The sequence below is a fragment of the Dermacentor variabilis genome, chromosome 4 (genome assembly GCF_050947875.1).
Source record: "Dermacentor variabilis isolate Ectoservices chromosome 4, ASM5094787v1, whole genome shotgun sequence".
In the NCBI taxonomy this organism is placed as follows: Eukaryota; Metazoa; Arthropoda; class Arachnida; order Ixodida; family Ixodidae; genus Dermacentor; species Dermacentor variabilis.
This window is the reverse complement of record NC_134571.1, coordinates 27,992,617-28,014,284: the sequence shown is the minus strand read 5'-3', so window position 1 is coordinate 28,014,284 and position 21,668 is coordinate 27,992,617. Positions and strand designations below refer to the sequence as shown.

The 21,668-nt window shown below is 51.7% G+C and overlaps 1 protein-coding gene across 3 annotated transcripts in view; it reads right to left on the bottom strand.

Moving 5' to 3' along the window:
• Window positions 1–21,668, bottom strand: part of LOC142578839 (uncharacterized) — a 332,468-nt gene that overhangs the window by 248,688 nt on the left and 62,112 nt on the right. The window contains exon 1 of one of the 3 annotated variants that reach the window (XM_075688464.1): window positions 1,317–1,696. The exons of the other annotated variants lie outside the window; for them this stretch is intronic. The gene's annotated coding sequence lies outside the window, so the exon portion shown is untranslated. Of the gene's footprint in view, window positions 1–1,316; window positions 1,697–21,668 lie in introns of those variants that run through there. 3 annotated transcript variants of the gene reach the window in all.

Sequence of the window (21,668 nt, the reverse complement as noted above, 5' to 3'; positions counted from 1 at the left end):
CAAAAATTTGCTGAATTTGTCTCCAAGGAAGGTGCCGTGTTACGAGGTTGTTGATACAGAAACTACTGAACTATACCGTCTATGCCTGCTAAGCGCCAAATAAACGAAGATGAGTATAGCAACAACTATGCGTTAGTTATTTCAAAAATAATTGCCAGATTGCACCAGTGACATGCAGTGTAACCTTTTCGATAAGTCTACTGCTGCACGCGTTTGTATATTAGTATGTCCGCAACTTGTTTTTATGTCCCGACAGCCGTTTATACTGTTACCGCTGCTGCTGCTATCAGCGAAATCCAATAGGGGCTGCGACTTCATCAAGCTGCCGAAAAGGGATCTTCTTTGAAGCTGGCCTGTCTGTGTCTGTGAGAAACAGACGTAAATAAACGATTTTATTATATTGTAAAGAATACTTCGCAGTCTAAAGTTCCCCAGGGTTCGAAAGCTACATAGAGTCTATGGAATGCGCCTTAGTGTAGCGATTCGATATATTTATGACTACACGAGGTTCTTCAACGTGTACCCAAAGCAACGTGAACGCGTATTCTTGCATTCCTGCCCCGTCAAATCCCTTAGCTGCAGTCTTGGACTGAAACTCGTGGCACTGTGCTCATCGCCCGAACGCCAAAGCCACCGGTCACCAAAGCGGGGTTTTCAGCCCTTGGCAGATGGCTCAGGGCATGTGTAGCGATAAAGGCTCATTCACACTAAGCCAACATGACACAGATTTCGGTCTGCCGACTGTCGGAGACAGCGTTTTTTCCTTTGTGTCGGCGCCTCTGTCACACTGTGCCGACGTCGACGTCTGCCGGCGGTCGGTGGGGAACTCGGCGTCGGCAAAGTGCGACAGAGGCGCCGACACGAAGGAGAAACGTTGTCGTCGACAGTCGGCAGACCAAAATCTGTGTCGTGTTGACCTAGTTTAAATGAGCCTTATGACGAAAGCGTTAACCAGCCTATATAGCAACGCATAAAAACGAAGCAACGGGGCAAACACATGAAGTGACAGCTCATCATCGCAAAATATGCGAGTCGTACTTCGACAATTGGCTCGCGCGGTGCTTCCAAGGCGCGTCACGACGTGCAACGCGCGATTGTCGTAGCGATCACGGCATGGAACGATCAGCGACTCAACAAAATAAATAAGTGCACGCCACAGTGAACTACTACTCAAACAGCCGACATTCCTTTTCTTCAGGAGTATGTGTCTTCCACACAACTGTTCGCTACTGCTTCCACCGCTTACCAGCGGAAGATTGAAGTTCACTGCGACGCAAAGAACTTATCACATTTATCACAAAAGAAAATAAACAAACCTCGACCTCGTAGCCGTCGCTCAGTGAGAAGACAAACTACGGGCGACAAGTGGAGCTTCTGGGCGCTGTTTCATAGGCGCGGTCTGCCCTCCCTCGTATCGCAGTCTCTCTCTCAACTGGCTTCGAGCGTAGCACACGAAGACTCGTGAACAGACCAAAGGCAACAAAAAACAGCGCAGAAGCAGGGTACACTGTGCTTCTTCAATCGTCACTGGCTAACTCTGGAAACAGGTAGCAGCTCCGAAGAATTGACATTCTTGTTCCACGGGCAGAAGTTAAGACAATAGAAAGGAAGACGAGATCGCGATACTGGCTCGGCAGGACTACGGCAATATCGACCGCGAGCGACGCGGAACACGGGAAAACCACGCCTTCTCTCCATAAAAGGGACCACTGCGACTAGCGGACGAAGAGCGAAGGAGGAACTGTTGCAAAGAGAGAGAAAAAAAAAGAAACAATCGAAGAAGAAGAAGCAGCAAGCGAGCGACGGGAGGAGACCCAGCGGCGGCCAAGCAGCGGGACGCCGGCGAACGCGACGCCGGCTGTAGCCGGCAAACGGCCCAGGCGCGCAGGCGGGCGGTCTCGAATCCGGCGCTCCGTCGTGCGAGTCACGTCTACCAGGTTGTCCTTGAGCGCTCCCCAGGCGCGTCTCTCCCTCCGCGCCCTCCTAAAGCCGAGCCGGCAGGGCCAAAAAGCCTTTCCGGCGGCCGCTGTTTTCTTTAGCCGTCGCACAGCGCCGCCGAGATGAAGAAGCCAAAGGGCTGCGGCGGTCACATTGTCGTCGTTGCGCTGCCGCGCCGATCCAAAGCGACGCGCGGGATCACGTCGCCGCCGGCGAGGATTTGGGTCCGGGACGCGACGACGTCCTCCCGCAGACGTGCGGCACGTGTTGATGCGGACCGGTGGCTGCAAGCGCGTCGCAGCATCGTTCCGCCATTTGCACGAATGCAGGACGATATGTACGCGCACGGCCGACGGATGAGGGAGGGCTGCCGCGCTCGGGGGGTCTATGGCTGCGCGAATGCCGTTCGTGCAGGATGACGACGTGTTCTGGATCTGCTTGCTGGTTCGGATTAATACTGGCGACACACTAAGAGGTGCGCGCCGCGCACGCACACATACAAATAAATAATAACAATGAATAATAATAATAATAATAATAAGACGAGAAAACGGGAGTCTACATGCTCCGTCTCGCGATGCATTTCCATGGGTGCTGTGACAAATAGCATTCATTACATGTCTCATGTCTTGTCCATATTACAAACATACAACAACGGAGGTGGGTGGCCTGCACCAGAGAGTGCCAAACACGTGCTCGCCTATGTGTGCGTGCGTGCGAGTATGAATTCTATGTATGCGAGACATGAACTTTGAACTTGTCTATCCGTTGCACGGTGTTTCAGCCGTTGTGCTATAGCATTCTTAGGCTGTGCGCAGTTCTATATTGCAATGCGTGTTTCCCTATTCCCAGATGCTGCTACTATAGTTCGCCTTGAAGCGCATCACAGGACTGAGTTTTTAAGCAGCTTGTTTATAGGCTGCCTGGTCGTAGACACACACTACCGAGTCCCTACACATATATGTTCAACAATTCCGTCAGGTTGCGCAAGCCCGCGAACGCGTTTAAGCCTTGTCAAAGTTCATCCAACTTGCGTGAACGGTGTGGCGAGACCACATCATCCCTGTCTACTCTCGCTGGTGCTTCTACAAGGAACAAAGTCGGCCCCTCGTTTTCACTGTTCGCAATTTTGGCGAAAGCAACTATTATAAAATACGAGGAGCCGAAGTCACAAAGCGTTTTCTTCGTAAGTGATATTTGTCATTGGCTGGCTGGCTTCTCTAAAGATGCGTTCAGCGTCAGCATTGGCTCGAATTTGCTCTTGCGAACAATTCTCGCGTAAGAGCTATTTGTGGTTACAGGCCCAGAGGCGTTTCGGCTGGGAGAAGGGAACTTAATTCTTCGGCCTGTTTCCAGTACGATCGCTTTAAACCTCCAGAAGGTATCTTCTCGCTTTATTTTCAGCAGTCGTTCACTGGATAAGCCAGCGGACAGGATGCCCGCAGCAAAAGCGAACGTGTGCCACGAAGGTGACTGACTGACAGTATGGCCTCCGACGTGTTATTATAACGAAGCCTGTTCTTGTTATATTTCTAGGACCTTTGTTATTATTATTATTATTAAAGACAACGTCTGTTACATATTGTACGCAACATGAATGACAACAGCCGCCGATAAAAGAGGATGCTGCACCTTCGAGAGACGGTTAGTCAACGCACCGTTCCTCGTAGTCCACCACGATCGCGCGAGTACAGGAGGTCGTGCCCCAGAGCTTTCTTGTCGCTCGAATATCTCGTTATCCCGGCGTCTCTCTCGGCGGCGCAGCGCGGGAAAATCGGGCAAACAAAATGTGAGCGCGATGAAGCGAAACACGTGAACAACGAGGCGCGGTAGCACAGAGCTTCCAATCACCGGGGAAACGAGCGGTTAAGGAACGCCAGAGGACCGGCTCGCGCGCGCACTCCGGGCGAACGACCTCCACTCAGCGCCTCCGACGCAGGGTTAGGGCCACACGCACGCACGCACACGCGCACTCAGCCCCATGATTCGGTCGATTTCGAAAGCCAATCATCTCGGCCACGAATCAATGCGCCAGCCACGACAAGGAGGAGTGGGCGGTGCAGCGGCTTGTGCGCGCAAACAACCGCTCCACCGGTGCAAACAAAACAGAGCGCAAGAAAAAAAAAAAGATTACAAAGCAGAGAGAGAGAGAGAGAGATGTTGGAAATGATGGAAGGGGCCAGCTATAAGGATGCCCGAGTACAGAATCGACTCTCTTGTGCCGCCGTCCCTGTACGCATAGGTCAGGTCAAATTGAGTGGGCTCATAACGGGTGATTGAGGAGAACAGAGGAATGGCAACAAGCACGGCCCGACAACAGCTCGTGGGTCGTTCGGCGGAGTACGCCAGGTGCAGGTTTCCTTAAGCCACCCTCGTTACCAGGCAGCGTACCTCTATAAGCGGCGCTAGAGTTACTACGTGCATGGCGTATACAGTAACTCTAGACTGCGCAAATGGTAACGCAACGAAGCTCTCACGGTACGCGTTGTGGACAGGCTTATTCAGGACTTCTAGCCAGCATCAGCTGGGACCGTTAATGCATCGGCTTTCCAACGATAACGTCCCGCAGGTGCTGTAAGCGACGAACGGAAGAGACGATCAGTCATTACGTGGACCCCAGGAAAGCCGGACGGCTTTGTCAGGCCGAGAATTCGCTGTCGGCGTCAGATAAAAGCCCGCGGCAGGGTCGTATCGGCAGTGCGCAGCGAAAAACGAAGACGATGCTCAGCTCGCGCGGACCGGGCCTGGTAATGGAATGATTCTATTACAATTATTACAGCGTAAGCTGTTATGGGCTCATTCCAACAGCCGTTTCGGTTGGCGATGGTGCCAGCCGCCGCCGCAGTGTCCAGTGTCCGGTTTCCGGTGTCCGTCGCAGCTATCGCCTAGAGCGCGTGAAGTCACGCCCCCATTAGAGCTACTGAAGAAACATAACGAGCAGGAAGAAGTTACTGGCGTGCGGTGTTAAATAGTCCGTTCTTGTTACTGTTCTTGCGAACTGAGTGCTTTGGATCCTCCAGTTTCCACTTGCATCGTATCGTGATACGTATCACGGGATGTGACATGTGTGCCTCGTAGTCTCGCTACCTGGGTTACCTCTTCGCAAAACTTTATGGCACCCGCCGTGGTTGCTCAGTGGCTATGGTGTTGGGCTGCTGAGCACGAGGTCGCGGGATCGAATCCCGGCCACGGCGGCCGCATTTCGATGGGGGCGAAATGCGAAAACACCCGTGTGCTTAGATTTAGGTGCACGTTAAAGAACCCCAGGTGGTCAAAATTTCCGGAGTCCTCCACTACGGCGTGCCTCATAATCAGAAAGTGGTTTTGGCACGTAAAACCCCTAATATTATTATTATTAAAACTTTATGGCGCCTCCTCGCAAGGTATGAACCGCTGCTGAAAAAGACGCGGGCGGCTGCAACCAGGCGAGGTCGAGTCCAGCAGACCACTGTGCAGAAAGCAGCACAAACTGCAGGTCGCCATCGACGCCGGGCGGACAGTTCAGTTCGTTCTCGAGAAAGCGACGCAAACATACTTCGTCGCGAAGACCCTCTAGTGCATGCTGTTGAACATGCGGCCCGATAGGTTCGCCATTGTGACCCTCAAGTGCGTGCTGCCGAACATGCGGCCCGGCAGCTTCGCCGCCAAGACACTCGAGTGCGTGCTGCCGATAGTGCGACCCGGCAGCTTCGCCGCGAAGACCCTCAAGTGCGTGCTTCCGAAAATCGGGCACGACAGCTTCGCTGCGAAGACCCATGCGTGCGTGCAGCAGAAAATGACGCCTGCAGGAACTTCGCCGCATATGAGAACCGTCAACACAGATGGACTGGACAATGGTGCGGTTGGAATCCTCGCCCACGCTGAAGTGGACGAGTCGGCACTCGCAAAAAGATTGTGGCTCAGGTTCGACTCTGGTGCCACGGGAAGGCTGGCACGGCTAAAGGCGGCATTGTTGCGCAGTGTACTCGGGAGCGCGGTCCGTCCGAAGTGGGCACCAACTGAACAACGCACGGTGCCCACAACGTTGGTCCATAAGGTTGACATTACATGCATCTCACCGCACACACTTTCCCGTGATGCAGGCTAGTGCAATAACGATTCATAAGCCTCAGGGTGTCACATATACTCGCGTTGTTTACGAATACAACAAACATTACACCCAGAAACTTGTGTACGTGGCACTAAGTCGAGCCACTCCACTTGCTGGCCTTTACATCACGAACGCTGAAGAATACTTCACGTTTTACGAAACCGCCGAAAACCCAGATCGAGCACTGCGTGACGAATTCCACAGACTCAAACAACATCGCCTTGACGCTATCATGCAACGTTGCTTTGCACTGCTCGATCAGCCCCACCAATTTGTCATCTGCTCTGTCAACGTACGTTCTCTGGCTGCACACAGACTTGACGTCACGCACGACTACATCTTAATGCGAGTGTCCCTACTCTGTCCGAGACTTGGGGTTGTTCACATGACATCACCAGCAACAGGTGTGTCGTGTCAGCAAACAGAACTGCGCACCGGGTCTCGGGTGTGGCAGTATACGAACGAGGAAATGACTGTGTGCCATTCAAACTCGCAGGAGTACCGGACGTAGATTTCCCATACGTGTGCGCAGTGCGCCACTCTGAGGGTTTTGTGGTTGCCTCAGTGTATTTGTTGCCACATGCTCAACATGGGAAGGTTGCAGACTGCTTGGAACATACCTTCGTTTCTCAACCCGATGTGCCCCTAATTTTAACTGGTGATTTAAACGTAAGCACGAAGGACTGCCACAACGCCTTGTTCGTACACTCTGTGCAAGACCTCGACATGGACGTTGTATCAGATACACAATGCAGCTCTTCGCACACCTGTTCTTGTTTGGCCTTTGTATTTACGAACATCAAAATGCCCTTATTGTTCGGCTGCATGCCTGTCCTTCACAACCTACTTTTTCGACCATAAAGCACACCTGATTGTGTTTCAATAAATGTATGCAAATTAAAATCCGACTTTCAATATACTTACTACTTGCAGTTGCCGTGCTCGTTCAGTTTGCGACGGTTTCCTATGGAGGTGTTCCTCCCGCTTACACTGTGACTGCGCTGCGTGTGCCGCGCAGGCCTGTGGCTTCTTTCTTTCTTTCTTTTTTTCGCGATTCATCAGTGTTCGAAGCGATGCTCGGCAACATCAGGCGGTCATGAGCGGCGGATGTTAATAAAGTAATAGAACCGCGCAAAATGAATCCTTATCTGCCCGCTTTTCTTTGCTCAACGAGTTCACATTAAGCAATGCCGCGCCGTGGCTGTGTGAGACCGACTTCTAACCCAACCCGATTGGCGAAAAAGCCACCAAGTTTATTTTGTATTGTATTTTCTTGCGGCGATTTAGGCTGTGCACGATGTTTAAGATGATGTTTAAGATGCCCGGCGCCCAACAGCACAAACTGAGCCCTAAGTTAGCAGTATACGAGCGAGAAATAGACCCGAGCGAAGGAAGTTGCCGAACACACACGCACGCATGGAAAAGAAAAGAACGCGCCGAAGATATAAAATCCAGCAGGCTTGAAGCACTCTGAAGAGCCGCGACGACAGTCGCAGCACAACCGAAAGGAAGGAGGAGCAAGACGCGCCGTTATCTTTAGCTTGACTTCGTTGCCGGGTCCCGGCGAATTGAGCAAACAGCAGCGCAGGCACGCTCTCGGTATACGCCGCCGCATAGACGGCAAGAGATTTACATTTATGTGACTGCCGCGAAGGAGCCTGAACCGTTCCGGTGTCGGCGTGCCGAGAGCGCGGAAGCGAGACGAAACGACCACGCATCTTGTGAGCAAGAGTCGGTGAAAAAAAGTTAAAGAACTAACTGCAGCCAAAAGGTTAAAGAGCAGAAGACTGCAGTGAGGGAGACGCCTACGCCGTTCCCCGCTATACATCCTCAAAGGAAAAAGGAGGATGACTCCAAAGAAATGTAAGGCAGAGCAGACGCTGTTTGGTTCGCCGGCCGCCCACTTCTTCACTGAAACGACGCCGACGACAGAGCGGAGTCGACAAGCCGATGCTGGGATCGCGTAAACAGCGCGCGTTGCTCGGGGAGAAACGCAAAGGCTCGTGTAAAGTGAAAACGGTCAACACTGCGGCAGCATCGGAGCCCTTTGACCCAGCAAGGGGAGACATATTGGCCGCACGTTGAGCATCCTAGCGGAGCCGATGTAGCGACCTAGGTGTGCGCAAGCTAAAGCGGCAGGTAGCTATATGCTTATGAAGAATGCGACGGACTACCTAGCGCGGAGAGAAAGTCTGTTCTGCAGTGCGAAAGCAGCATAAGTTAACTCGCGTGCTGAAAAGCAAAAGGGCGTCGCTATAATAACAGACTCACAAGAAGCATGTCGCCCTTTTCTCAGGGGTCACGTGACCAAAACATGTCACTCAATAATACCGACGAAATTCGCCCATCATCACCGGATCCTATGGTGTCCAGGTCATACAGGCCTTGAGGGGAACGAACTGGTCGATTCGCTAGCCCGAGGTATTATTAACCGGGCCGACTCGACTGGGACGGTCCCAGGTAACCACTGTAGTAACCCCAATCCAACGAATGCCCCGGAGATTCTCGCTAATCATCGTGCAACCAGAAAAAAATACCCTCCCCCTCACCCACAACTCAGTGGAGAGGAAGCCGCCAGCTGGCGCAAAATTCAGACTGGGTTATTCCCCCACCTTAAATTGCAGGATGCCATGTTGCCCACTCGCTACAGGCCCGACTGCCCGTGATGCGGAGGCATACCAACACGACAACACATTACTTGGGATTGTGAACCACACCCGTTTGATAAAACACACCACACAGTGGAGCAATGGGAGGCACAGCTAACCAGCTCAGACCTGGAGGGACAACAGTCCTTCGTAAGACAGGTCAAGCGGGCGGCCGAGGCCAGCGGGGCCTTGGACTAAAGTGTCTCCGACAACTGCACGTAAATCATTTAAGTCGATAAAAGTTTCTTTCTCTCTCTCCAGTAAACAATTCGAATTTATCCTCGGTCTGCGTGTCCACTGATCAGCAGTCTACGAAAGCATCCGTGTTTACATCGGCGCGGTATTGTTGAACCATTTAGCATGCACTCGGCAAATGAAGGCTGCTGCCTATGATGTGCCAAGTGCGCAAGTGCGGTGATCGCAGTGGGAGATAAGAACCAGCCATCCCGTAGGAATTAGTTCCCCAGTGCTGCGTGCGCGGCAATGAAGGCCTATAGGGCGTCAGGCTGATTCGTGCCTCCTACTGAACCAGGGCGACCTTCCAGGGGCGTAGTCACCGCGTTCCCTTGATCGCACGCAGGGAGATACCGAGCGGCGTCGGAGAAATGAAGCCCGTGCACCGGGAGCAGAGGTGGAGCCACTGGACTTGGTGTCCGGCGTCGAGACTTCTACCGCGCCAAGGTTACCTTCCTATATTCCCGACGTAAAACCGGACTTCCTAGTGCGCATCGTCAGATCCCTAGTGTTCGCCTGGGGGCAACCAGAATTTTTTTTCTACGGCGCCTAGCTTCACCACCGCTATAGATCAAACTGAAAACCGCCTCCATTGCCTCCTCTAGTCCATCTCGTAGCTTTAGTGCACACCATGAAACTGTAGGCACTTTTGACTTTGATATTTTTCTAGTATACGTCTTCTTTCTTTCTTTTCTTTTGTGTCTCTATGTGTGCGTGTTTGATTAGCAGTGTAGAGTTTCTTTCTCATTATGCTGTATTTTCCTGAATGAACGGCTTGTTGCATGGTAACGGGCGCCTTCGTCACTTCATGCGCTGAGGCTGTGCCTCAGCAGCGAATAATTCATTGAAAGAATCTCATCACATTGCCTCAGTGATTTCGATGCACACATTTGTGTCTTTCCGCGGCTTTTCCTGCTTTAGTTCTTCCTGTCTGATTGAGGCTACACATGAGGCTACAAACAAGATGACACGAACCAATGCCATCTCAAGGTATAATTAGCTATGGACGCCAGCTGAACGCACATCTCTGATGCACATATGATATACAAGAGGCCTCAGACAAGAGGCTTCTCGAACGAACGCAAGCACCAAGTATGTGCTATCGCCTGCAGTAAAACTTAAGGAGGGAGCGAAAAGAAATGTATAAAAGTGGTGGTTAAGAAGTATTTATTTCAATTTCAGGATGCAGAGAGCAGATCAGTAGCTGAAGGAAGGCAAGAAAGTTAACCAAAGCAGCACCCTGTTTGCTGCACTAGTGCGGGGAAACTGGGTAGACAAAGGCGAAATAGACACAAAATCACAGTGCAAGAACAGGGACGAGTGAGCACAATTGAAAAAATGGTGGTAAGGAAGGCTCTCCATTGGCGCCATAGCAATGCTTTTTGCGAGCCATGGCGCGCGCTATCGCCAGGTTCATGCACATGAAGAATGTAAGCGGATTATAAAACAAACAGTGCAAGACGATTGCTTTCGTTTCCACTTGTGACGGCGTTCAGTATGTAGTCTTCACGAATACGACCTTGATACCTGGCAGTCTTACTTCACCGCGCAATACTAATCACGCCATCGTTTGGTTCAATAATTTCCACCTTCCATGCTTCCTTGGGTATGCGCACAAGCTCTCGTACGCATAGACTTCATTTCGTTGGATATTTGTCGCTATATTGTCACTCGCGGTGGTAATTCAGCGGATGTAAGTTTCTAAGCAACGATGCAGCGCATGTGCAACAATAAAATGCGACACCATGACTTGGAGCAGGCAGATCGTTACACGAAGCCACCTCCGCTCTTGTGCTACGCTTACTCGTGTGTAAAGGACGGGTGCAAAACAAACAGGTAAACAACAGCGGACACCCCTATTGCCTCTAGTAACCATGCGTGGCCAATAAAGAAAAAACTTGACCCTTTTTTTCCTAAAGTGAAACCGAAGTACGGCTGATGTTCGGCTGCGTGTTTATCTCTATCTGGAGTGTGTCTATATTTCGCTAATCACGCCATGCGCTCCGCGAAAACGCTCCGATTGCGCACAGTACATCCGTTGATGACACACAAGGTCCCTGATTTTGGAGACAACTAAAGGGCTGATGCTAATCCTGGCATGCACATGGCATGTAACGTGCATTGAAATGGTGCACCACCAGTGCGCCGCACTCTACGGATTTTTTTTTTTTTTTTCGCTAACACTTCCAAAAATATATCCTGCAATGCTGACCCAAATGGCGTCTCTACAGATCAATTATCTGCCCAGGCGGACACCAGGTTGTTTTTTTTTCTTTCTTTTCGGTTTTCGAAGTAAAAACGAAACACATCGCGCAGTTCGCAAAGCACCCTTCAACCGAACTCACACTCGCCGCACAGTTTGAACTCGCAAGTTTTGCAAGTTTCCTCGCTCCAGAACATTTGCGTGAAGGCACGCCGTCTCGAGATATGCCGAGACGCTCGCCTGTAGCTCTCGTTAACGAGTTCTTCTCCCCATTGGTCGCACTGCGCGCCTTAGTGCGGGCGCCCGCACCTTGAACCCCGCGCGGCTGCAGCGAGCCTTCCGTTCCGCGGCGCTCTGATCCGGCGGTGGGCGAGCGCGGTCGCTGGCCCGCGGGGCTTGGCAAGCACAGCGCCACGCCGCACGCCTCGGAGCCGTTATAAACAGCTCTCTAACGAGGGCTCTCATCTACGCGTTAATTAACAGTAGCGAGCGACGGGCGTGCGTGCGCAGAGATTCCGAACCCGGCGCGTCAACGTGTACCGAGCTCTCTCGTCATTCCCTGACCTAGGCTCGCCTGTTCAGGGGCGCCGCGGGCGCAACAGCGCGATTCGCTGCCCGTTTCTTTTCTTGCGGTTCTTTCCGCCTCGCCCTTTATTTGTTTCCTCGTTCTGGCTTTTCTCTTTCTGGCTCACGTTTGCGAAACTTTTGCTGTGAAACGCGACCCGTGCGGAAATGGAGACGAAATGCAATCCTAAAGCTGTCAGACTTTTGACAACGGTGGCACTTCTGTTGCTGCACCCCGGAGCTCTTCAATTTCAATTTGAAGTGTGTCACTGTTGTTGTTGTTGTTCTTGTTGTCGTCGTCGTCGTAATAAAAAGAACAATAATAGCGACAAGGGTACTGGCATGGAAGGTTTCGTGGGGCATCAACAAACATCACAATTCCTTACTATAACTAAGGCGACTAGGACAAAGGCCTCAATTTCTGCCGATGTGGCGCGACTAAACGCCAAGTAATTCAGCTAAGCTGGCTGTCCCAGCGCGTTCGTATCGTTTTCATTTTCTTTTTTCTCCCTTTCTTTCCTCTTTGCTACATTACTCGCGGGACACATAACAGTGGACGCCTGCATAACATTGGTGACGCTCCTAGGTACAGTTCGCTGACTGCACACCACAGATGCAGCCGACGTAAACATTCGTGCAATTAACAGCGTCAAGCAGGAACCTCGCCTCTGGTTTGAGGAAATCAAGCGGCTTAGTTCTCAATAAGGCCACCAATATAAGCGACAGACCAAAACAAAAAAAAAATAAGGAAGAAGACAAAACAGGTTGTAAACAGGAAAGCGAAAGCACGGCGCTTGAGAAAGAAGTAGAACGAACATGACGAGATGCCGCGAAATTCATTGCGCAAGAGAAATTCGCCTAATAAGACCGCTCCGGGCTTAGGAAAGCGGCCGTAATAAATGGCTGCGCCGGAAACAACGACATTCCGACAGCCAGCTTTCACTTTACCGGAAATGTTCTCTCGTGCAACGCAGCTAGCAGGCCGGACGGGCGCTCAGCGAAATCCATATCTATATATATCCGACGCTCATATGAACATACATATATATATAACGCGGCCATAAAATTTGGCCCCCCTCAGAAATTGTCAGATGAACTCAGTCATTTTATTGCAGCTTCAGAGCAAGGGTTGCGAGAGCGAGAGAGAGTACTTACGACCCACGGTGGAAGCCGTAAAGTGGCAAGAAATAAAGAAAGCCACGAGAGTGAACGAAGAGTGGTGTTGGCAAGAAGAGAGAGAGAGAGAGAGAGAGAGCGCTGGTGAGTCGAACACGAAAGGAACAAAAACATAGGAAGCCGACAACGACTGCGAAAAGATGAAGATTAAAGGGAGGCCTAGAGAGAGAGAGAGAGAGAGAGAGAGATCTAAACAAGCAACGCTTGAAGCGGAGAGTTGAGGAGGGAAGACGAGAAAGGAAGGCAAAGCCGAGCGCTGCGGAGGGAAGCGCGCCAACTCGTCGGGATCCATAAGCGCGCGATATTGGGGCCAATACGTCAGGATTCGCATTTCATAAACGTCAGGACCCAACGGGAAAAACATCCGTCATCCTGCAGCCGTCTCCCCCCTTCCCCTGCTCTTTCTTCTTTTCTTCCTGGCCTCGCCTCCGTGCTCAACGCCGGAGTTAGGCCTTTCGGATCGGCCGAGCGCGAACGTGGGCTCTGGGTGGAAGGGGAAGCGGCGGGCGAAACGGGGGCGTGTAGGAGAGGAATACGGGAACCGAGACAGCGAAGACGGCGCGGCTGCACCACTTGAAGTATACTGCTGCAGAAGCTCTGGGAAGAAGGGGAGCAGGGGGGGGGGGGGGGGGGGAGGCACGGTGGTGCGAAAGCGGCAGTGCGGCATGAGCGAGAACGCTTCACGCACTGCTGCGCCCCTCGCTGGGTCTCCCCCTTCGCTCCAGTCATGGCGGGACGACGAAGAGGACGTCCGTGCGACGAGACGTCGACGTCGGAGTCGGCGCTGAGCGAGTCTCGTTATTGGGAAGCAGAGAGGAGTGATGCCTGGCCATCGCTGTTGGCCGCTGGGGGGTGCTACACGGGGGCGGCGTGGGAGAAGATTCAAGAGCGCGAGCGCGCATTGGAGATGTTTTCTGCGCGCGCGCGCGCACTGGACCGACGTGTCCTATAGGAAGAGAGCGCTCGCCGTGCGCCCGCGCTTCACAGGCAAGCGTGCCCCATCACACTCGGGAAGGCGGCTTCTTGCGTGACGGATGGCTGCGAACGCAAGGATGCATCTTCCCCTTGTTCTGCTTTCTTTTTTGTTCCACTTCTTCCCGGAGAAGCGGAAGAAAGAAGAAAGAAAAACACGAAGTTCTTACTTCAAAAGCGGCCCTCGCTCCTGCCTCCCAAGATGCCGCTACTCCTTTCACGTCAGGGAACAGGAGTTTAACTCTTGGGAATTTCTTTCTGCCTTTCGGCATTTAGTTATAGCTTTTTTCCCCCAGGATGCAGAGCTGCCGTCTCGAGGTTCTTTGGACTATGTGCTCGGTCGCTGCCAAGGAGAGTGGCGCGCCGCACTGGAGCGTAACACGGAGAACTGCGCACGCGTCGTCTTGCTCGAAAAGAAGCTATATGAGAAGGGAGACTTTTACCCCTCTATTTAATTTTTAGTTTCGCTGTGTCGACGCTAGGCAGCCTAAGTGCGTGACGCAAAGTCGCCGGAGTGAAGGAAAGAAATTGCTGTATACTACGCAGACATCTAGCAGATTTACCAACGTCTTCACATTGGCAACAACTAGGTTCCGTGAGCTATGCAGTATTTAACCGGTGGTGTGCAGGAGAAATGACGCAGCTTCTGCGCAAATCTTTCCACCGACTCGCCAGAGCGGGCAGCGCACTACGAGCAGGGGATCTTGAATCGCCCCATAAGCGCATCGACGAATGTTGTTGCGTATTTCCTGAAATGCAGAAGGTGCGCCATTAAGGGAGGGAAGTCGCCGTGAAACATCGGCAAAGTCATCAACGTCTCGAAAATATCTTATCCCATTAGCCGTCCTCTCCTATTATAGGGCCTTGTGGCAACAAAACGAGTGACTATATCAGTCACTCCGTAACCGAATTATTATGTCAGCATAACGACAAAAAACCGCCTAAAACATCCATGACGTGTTTCTGCTTTATAGTGCGTGATGAAAAGATCCAAGGAGGTGCTTTTCCAACGCTGTCAGTGAACGCATGGATTACCGACTTCATACTTTGTGACCGTGAGTAACATTAAAAAGCACACAACTTAACCTAACGAAACGATTGCCATGACTCCGTTGTTCGTATTAAGACCCGAGCATAGATGCTGTCTGGACAGCGCCTGACACTTCGGTCGCATAACTGCGCTATTCAAAGCCACCAGTGGGCGTCAAACACTGTGGAGAAAGCGAAGCGAAAGCGCGACTACATCGGCCAAGAACCTTCGTTTCATCCAACCGACTAATTGCCTTAGCGCTGCGCGCATACCAACAGTACTGTCAAACGGTGGGACGGTGCGCATTAACCAGCACGACCTATCCAACCGCGTCACGTTTGCGAAACGTTGGAGATGGAGCTAAGTCTGGCTTTGCGCCATTAAAACTTCCAAACCCCCCGATCGTTACGGGACGCCTATACAGCAGCGCTCGCGGCCCGCACACTATTTCTCATGCGCGACTGTGCACGTGCGCTATATAGCAAAGCTTCGCTGTGGCGAATCAGGCGCACAAATGGCACGGACCGAATCGAACGACGCTTGTCAACTGATAAGCCCTCCGCGGTTCCATACGGTCTGGCCCGGGCGGCCCTCGTAACGCGCCGCGGAGCGCTGCAGCCACTCTGCACGAGCGCTGTTCGCATCGGCCCGAATTCGTATGCGGCACGTGAGACGGACCGCAACTCATTACGGAAGCGGGGGAAGGGCAGGGAGGGCTAACAAAGGCCTGCGCAAGGATAAGCACGCGCGTCGTTTAAAACAAAACAGGGCGTGCGCCCACGATCGCATGCGATGGGAGCGCGCGAGCGAATCGAAGGACGAAGCCGAGCGTTCATCTAGCCGGTGGAACGACAGGCAGTAGCAACAGCAGCAGACGCCCATCGGCATTAGGAGCCGGCTGAAATTGTAATCGGTTGGTGTAATAACAAAGAACACAAGATGGAACAGTACAAGGCGAAAGAACAACAGCACAGAAAGCTTTTTCAAGAGAACGACGACAGAAGCCACGCACAGAGCAGGGAGCCAATGGAGCGAGATGAAGGAGCCGATACGGCTCTTTCTAATTTGAATTACAGCTCTGAAGAAGACGAAGCGGGGACACGTCCCCGCCGCGAGCGCGTCGTCCCCCCGGAGGGCAACGCAATGCTTTCCGTCATTAATTCGTCGGCGGCGCTTAACCCTCTCCGGCGAAGCCTCTTTCCCCACCCCCCACCCCATCTCGTGACGGCGGCGTTTGAGGACGGCGCAGGGAAAGAGGAGGAGCAGAAAAGAGGTCCGCCGACAAAGGGGCATTGTTTGCGGTAAGTGTTTTGTTTGCCTGATGGATTGACTCGGTTTCCTCCGGGACCTCGCCCCCCTCCTCCCCCTTTCGTTCGTTCGTCATCCCCCCGCTAGGAGGCGCGGCACAGAGCCTCAGCGTCTCGCACTGTCTCTGCTGTCTTTCCCGGGCGGCGCCCCCGCGGTCCGAATAACGGCGCTCGGGCGATAATGAACGAGCCGAGCAGACAATGAAGGCGGGCCCTCCTTCGCTTGCTTCTCCTTTTCACTGTTGTTTTTGTATTTCATGCGTGCGCGTGCGTCTGTATCTGGGCAAGCTCACGCACAACTGTAGTGGCGGCGCCTGCGGCTTCCTCGACGTCTTCCCCACCCCCTTTTTTTAACTGTGGGTCAGGAGGTCGTCGCGTAGGCGGGAGGCAACGAGGGAGCATCGCACCCAACTTCCGGGCTTGAACCCCATGCAGCTTTTCATAGTACACTTTATTGGTCGTAATGGGTCTTAGCGCTTGATACGGTTGTTTCGGGCGCCACCTATTCTTTCGGGATTTTTATAAGGGAGTAACGACTAGGGCGCCAGCTTCTCGTCTTTTCATGTATGCACAATAAATACGCGTGAAAACGAGCGTGGCTAAAAATCTGGCCGCGCATTGAGCATTTTACCTGCTGCACTACATGGCAGCGGTATCGACGCGATCATGTATGCGGGAGCCGTGTCACGCAATTACTGCGCGATGAAGATAGATTTCATTACGCATACATTTAAGTATTCGATATTTTTCGTGATTGATATTGTGACACTATTATTTATTTGGTTAATTAGTTAATTCCATCGTTCATTCGAGAATAAATGTGAGTAAGCTAGTACGCGTGTCAGAGTACGTGCGTGGATGTGCGTGCGAGGATGTGATACACCACAATGCACCAACAGAGAGTTATTGACAGCGTAAATTGGAGTTCCCCTATATCACAGCTACTGTGCTGAAAGAGGAGCGCGCAGCATACACCTGACTCGATTGAAGTCTACGATGTAAAAATCGGAAAACTTGGCGTGCTCATGACCCATCCCAAAGTACACTGTCGCAGACGACGACAACGTGACCTGCCACATACATTCTTCACTGTCGTGCACGACGACATGTCCCGTTATGTTACACAACCACTGTTCCGCGGAGTCTTTCACATAGTCGCTTCATGAACTTTGACATTACCCGAAGAGTAGTGTAGTGTACTGGAAGCTTCGACAGAACTAAATAAATGCAGCCCCCTCCCCCATTTCCAAGGTCCTTGCCATTTGCTTTTTACAATTTTAGTGGGCGAAAAATAAACAAGGTCTTTTATGGCGAAGCAAAAATATCAACAGCAAGGGACGGCACTAAAAGCGGATGCTTTTAGCTTCAATGACGGACAAATAACGTCGTTGTACTTATTATGAGCAATACTTCCGCGCACTTAATTACGCGGTAGTTTAAGAGTAGAACAAAGCCGCGTTGTTGATTAATGTCGGGTTGCACTCGAATGCACGTCGATGAAAGACAACTGACAGATCCTTCATCAGGGCGTGGCACAGGCCTTCCCTTCGCCCATGATTACAAGGTCCGTTAAACGGTAAGAAAGAAATACAAACGGGAAATTATTAACGAGTATGCGTCGTCCTAAACGTGGGCTACAAATGGAAAACAAGCTAACAACAAACAAACAAACAAGCAAACGAAAGCTAAGAAGAAACACAAAAGTTCCGGGTCATAAAACAAGTTTCAGTAAACCACCGCTCGCGAAACGCCTCCGCAAAGGAGGCCCACAGCTCTCCTCGCTTCTAATCACGCGCGCAGACCACACTGCTCACATATAGGCAAACTCTTCCTGCGCCGTCGCATTGCTCTCTTACTTTTCTAACCACATACGTAGAACCTAACCACTGGGCCCACCCTACTCTCATCTATAGCTGAAGCAACGGCACGAATATTCATGATCATAACTCACCCTTCAGAGCCATTAATATCGCGAAGCACGGCGGTCGTCCGCAGACCGTGTTAGGGAATATCGTGCAAATGAAAGAGGGAGAAAGTAAGGGTGCGAGAGAAGAAGCTGCAATGTCCGTCGGTATCCCAGCCGCGCGCAATTTATATATATATACGGAACCGCCGAGTAAAAAAAAAAAAAAAAGAAATAGAGGACAGGATCGGACGCTTTTGTGTTCGGGCGTGGTTGGCAAACCCTCGGCCCCAAAACAGCCATTGTTCTGGTCGGCACTCCCATAACCGGCCTAGTTTTATTATTACTCAATCCAGAACTTTCTGCGGAACGCCGACTAAGGCACGAACGTATGGAAGGCATGGCAATACCAGGACAAAATGACAGATCTAGCCTGGCACGGGGCGCCATCTGTCGGGGCGAGCGGAGACGCATCCATTATGGGTGCGTGGACGCAGCCGTGCTTGTGGTTAGCGTGCGAGCGCAGAGTTTCGAAACGCTGCATCGGCATTCGCGCAACACAGGCGCTGCTTGTGAGTGCGTGAGCGTGCTCCGTGCTCCCGTCGAGCTGCCTGGCCGATAAGTGTTCTTCAGGCGTGCTCTGCAGCTACTGCGTATACGTCGAAATGTAGTCGGACCTGTGTGATATATCCGTAACGAAGAGCACTTGCTGCAGCACAACAGAATCTGATCATCCTCTTTTGCGGGAAACATCTCTCTCTCTCTCTCTTCAGTAACGCACTGGTAAAACATCTGCGTTCCCAGTCACAAAAATATAAAAGCGTGAACTGCAGTACAACCATATTTTTCAGACACAAATCAAATGAAATCATTTTATTGCGTCTTTTGTGGCTTCGTGCTACTATTCTGGTGGATGCCAAAATTTTCCCCTTAATAAAGAGAACATTAAACATATAATTAAACATACAGAAGAGGGTCCCATAATCTTTAGATTGCACCAGAACGCTCATCAGCATTAACATTAAAAATGAACAAGCAGCCTAAAATTTAATTTTACGAACAAATGAATGGTGAACAAATGATCACGATTTCTTTGAAGCGAAATATTTTATAATAATACCATTTGTTCTGTATGTGTATCCACGCAACATTTGATTTCTGCATGAACCATTCGCTCTTACATCGTAAGATTTCACCATCGTGCACGCTGTATACGCGGTATGCACACTGTATATATAAGCTGTACTGTATACGCTGCGACCGGCAATGGACGTAGTTAAATTTCAATGAGTAAGCGCATCGCGGTTCTTAAATGCAAGTGCATTCACGGTCGACCACAGAACTCCCCGAATCATTCGTACGCTCCTAAACATATCAACGCAACATGACTGAGCATGAGCGCACCTTGTGCCCTAAGGAATAACAAAAAGAAAAAGGGCGCAAAAATAGACGTACAGAGCAGTATACGGACGTTCCCTGTTCTTTCACTTTGGGCGTTATGTCTTTCGTACTTACCTGCTAGCCAATTAGTCTCAAAAAAAGTTTTGCGCCGTCAAATTTGCGCTAAGCCGGACGTCGACGCAGCTATGCGTCAATACACCGCCGCGTTAAGCTTGCTTTCCTGCAGCACCACTTGCGCCTGTTCAGTGTTCCTAGTCACCCATTCGCGGCACTTTGCGTTGATACGCGCTCGAGACATAAGCACCACGAGTGGTATACTAGCGCTCTGCCTTGCGCTTGTGTAAAGCGAAACGCTAGTGGCCGGAGCACTGGCTCTCGAGCCGCAAATTTCATGAGCGGAGCTCCGCCCAAGCGAGAACTTCGGTGAACACAGTGTTTGAGTAGGGCTCCGCAGAGTTCCCCACCGCGCACAGGCGTCGTCCCCAAACTAACCAAAGTGGTCTTCGCGCTATAGGCCCGACGTGACAGAGGCCGGCCAAAGTCAGGCGTCCTCAGGGGGCGCCGGGGCGGTAATGGGCAAACAGTTAGGAGCGCCCGGGTTGCTTGATGCGATTATCGAGCGCGCCCAAGGAGCGCGGAGATTAGGTGGCGCACGCGCATCTTGCCCACAGAGGCAGAGCGAGCGACGCCTGGCGGCAGCAGCGCCACCGAGCGCCGCACGGAGGCCTAATCCAATCAGTGGACACGAGAGGAGGAAAGCGGCAGCTCTAGGACAAGTTCGCCCACCTTTGTTTAGGGGACGTGCTTTATTATTTTTATTTTCCGATGTATGCCAGTGTTACTACGAGCGTAGCTGCAAAGCGCTGCTCCGCATTCCCGGTAAGCGTCGATTAGACTAGCGCTGTCGCTCGGCGATCTTTCGCGCAGGGTGGAATCAAAGGGCTGACCCAGCCACTAACGATCGCCCAGTGATTGTGAAACCAAGAACCAATTGGGCCAATCCGCAACCGAAAGCAGAGACAGCTAGCAACGAGCCTGGCCCGCAAACTGGCGATTTCGTTTGCGCGAGCACGCGAGCAGACTCTCCGTATTGAACGCCAGACGCTACCATGGGCGCTAGAAGGCATACGGATCTGCAGCTGGGCATCGACCTTTTGCGCTGAAGAGAACGCAGCGAAGCATGCAACCTTTGCATTCATTGGAGCTCAAAACATTGTTTACTATGTTACTACTACTACTACTACTACTACTACTACTACTACTAATAATAATAATAATAATAATAATAATAATAATAATAGTACGTCTGCGAATGAGATCCACCAAGAGGAATTTAGGCACGGAAGAACTCAAGCGGGATCGAAACGCCCTCCGCCATAGAGATCATACGATATGCAATATTTATGATATAACGGTGCGCTGCAACATTCACTTATCTCTGACATCTCTGACAATCGCCTGCAGAGACAGCAGTTACACTACGTGGTAGCAAGAACCCGCAGGCTGAGAAATTAAAAATTCGGAGGACGCTTAAGCTTCGCCTTCAAGAGTGGAACGCGATAGCATTCAAAGATCCTTGACTGCTTCTCACGCTTCCCGGCAACTTGAGCGTATGTAACCGCAATGTTCACCGGGAAAGGCTGCCCGCGAACGCTATGCACGAAGGCGGGCTTTGTGGTAGAAACACGGCCTCTTGCGTGGACCACGATGCGGCGGAGGCGAGCGCCAGCTGGAGGTATCGCAAGGAACCGGGCGCGCCGCTCCGTGGCCCCCGAGACAGCCACACGCCGGCGCGCGCAAATCGAAGACGCCGCAGCCGGTCTGTGAATTGTAGAAACGCTGGTAAAGGGGTTTCTTTGAGTTCTCGAGTAACAGAATTATGTTTTCTCGTATATCCAAATTACAATCCGAGAGCTATCATGTCTGTAGGTTGTGTGTATGTCGCAGTTTACGATTTTTCCCCGTATTTTAGCTTGAGAAATTCAATTATTTCAGTAAATTCCTTGCGTTACATGGATTCCCTGGGTATGGGTGGTGCTAAAGTCTTTTTCATCGAAACGACGTCTGACGCGGGCTGCTTAGCGCTATCGCCTTAATAGGAACGGAACACAGCGCACATTGTACACGAACGCGCGGCCTGCGACTGCAGCGCGGGCCCAGTCGCGGCGCGAAATGCAGCGGTGGAGCTCGACGCTGTGGCAC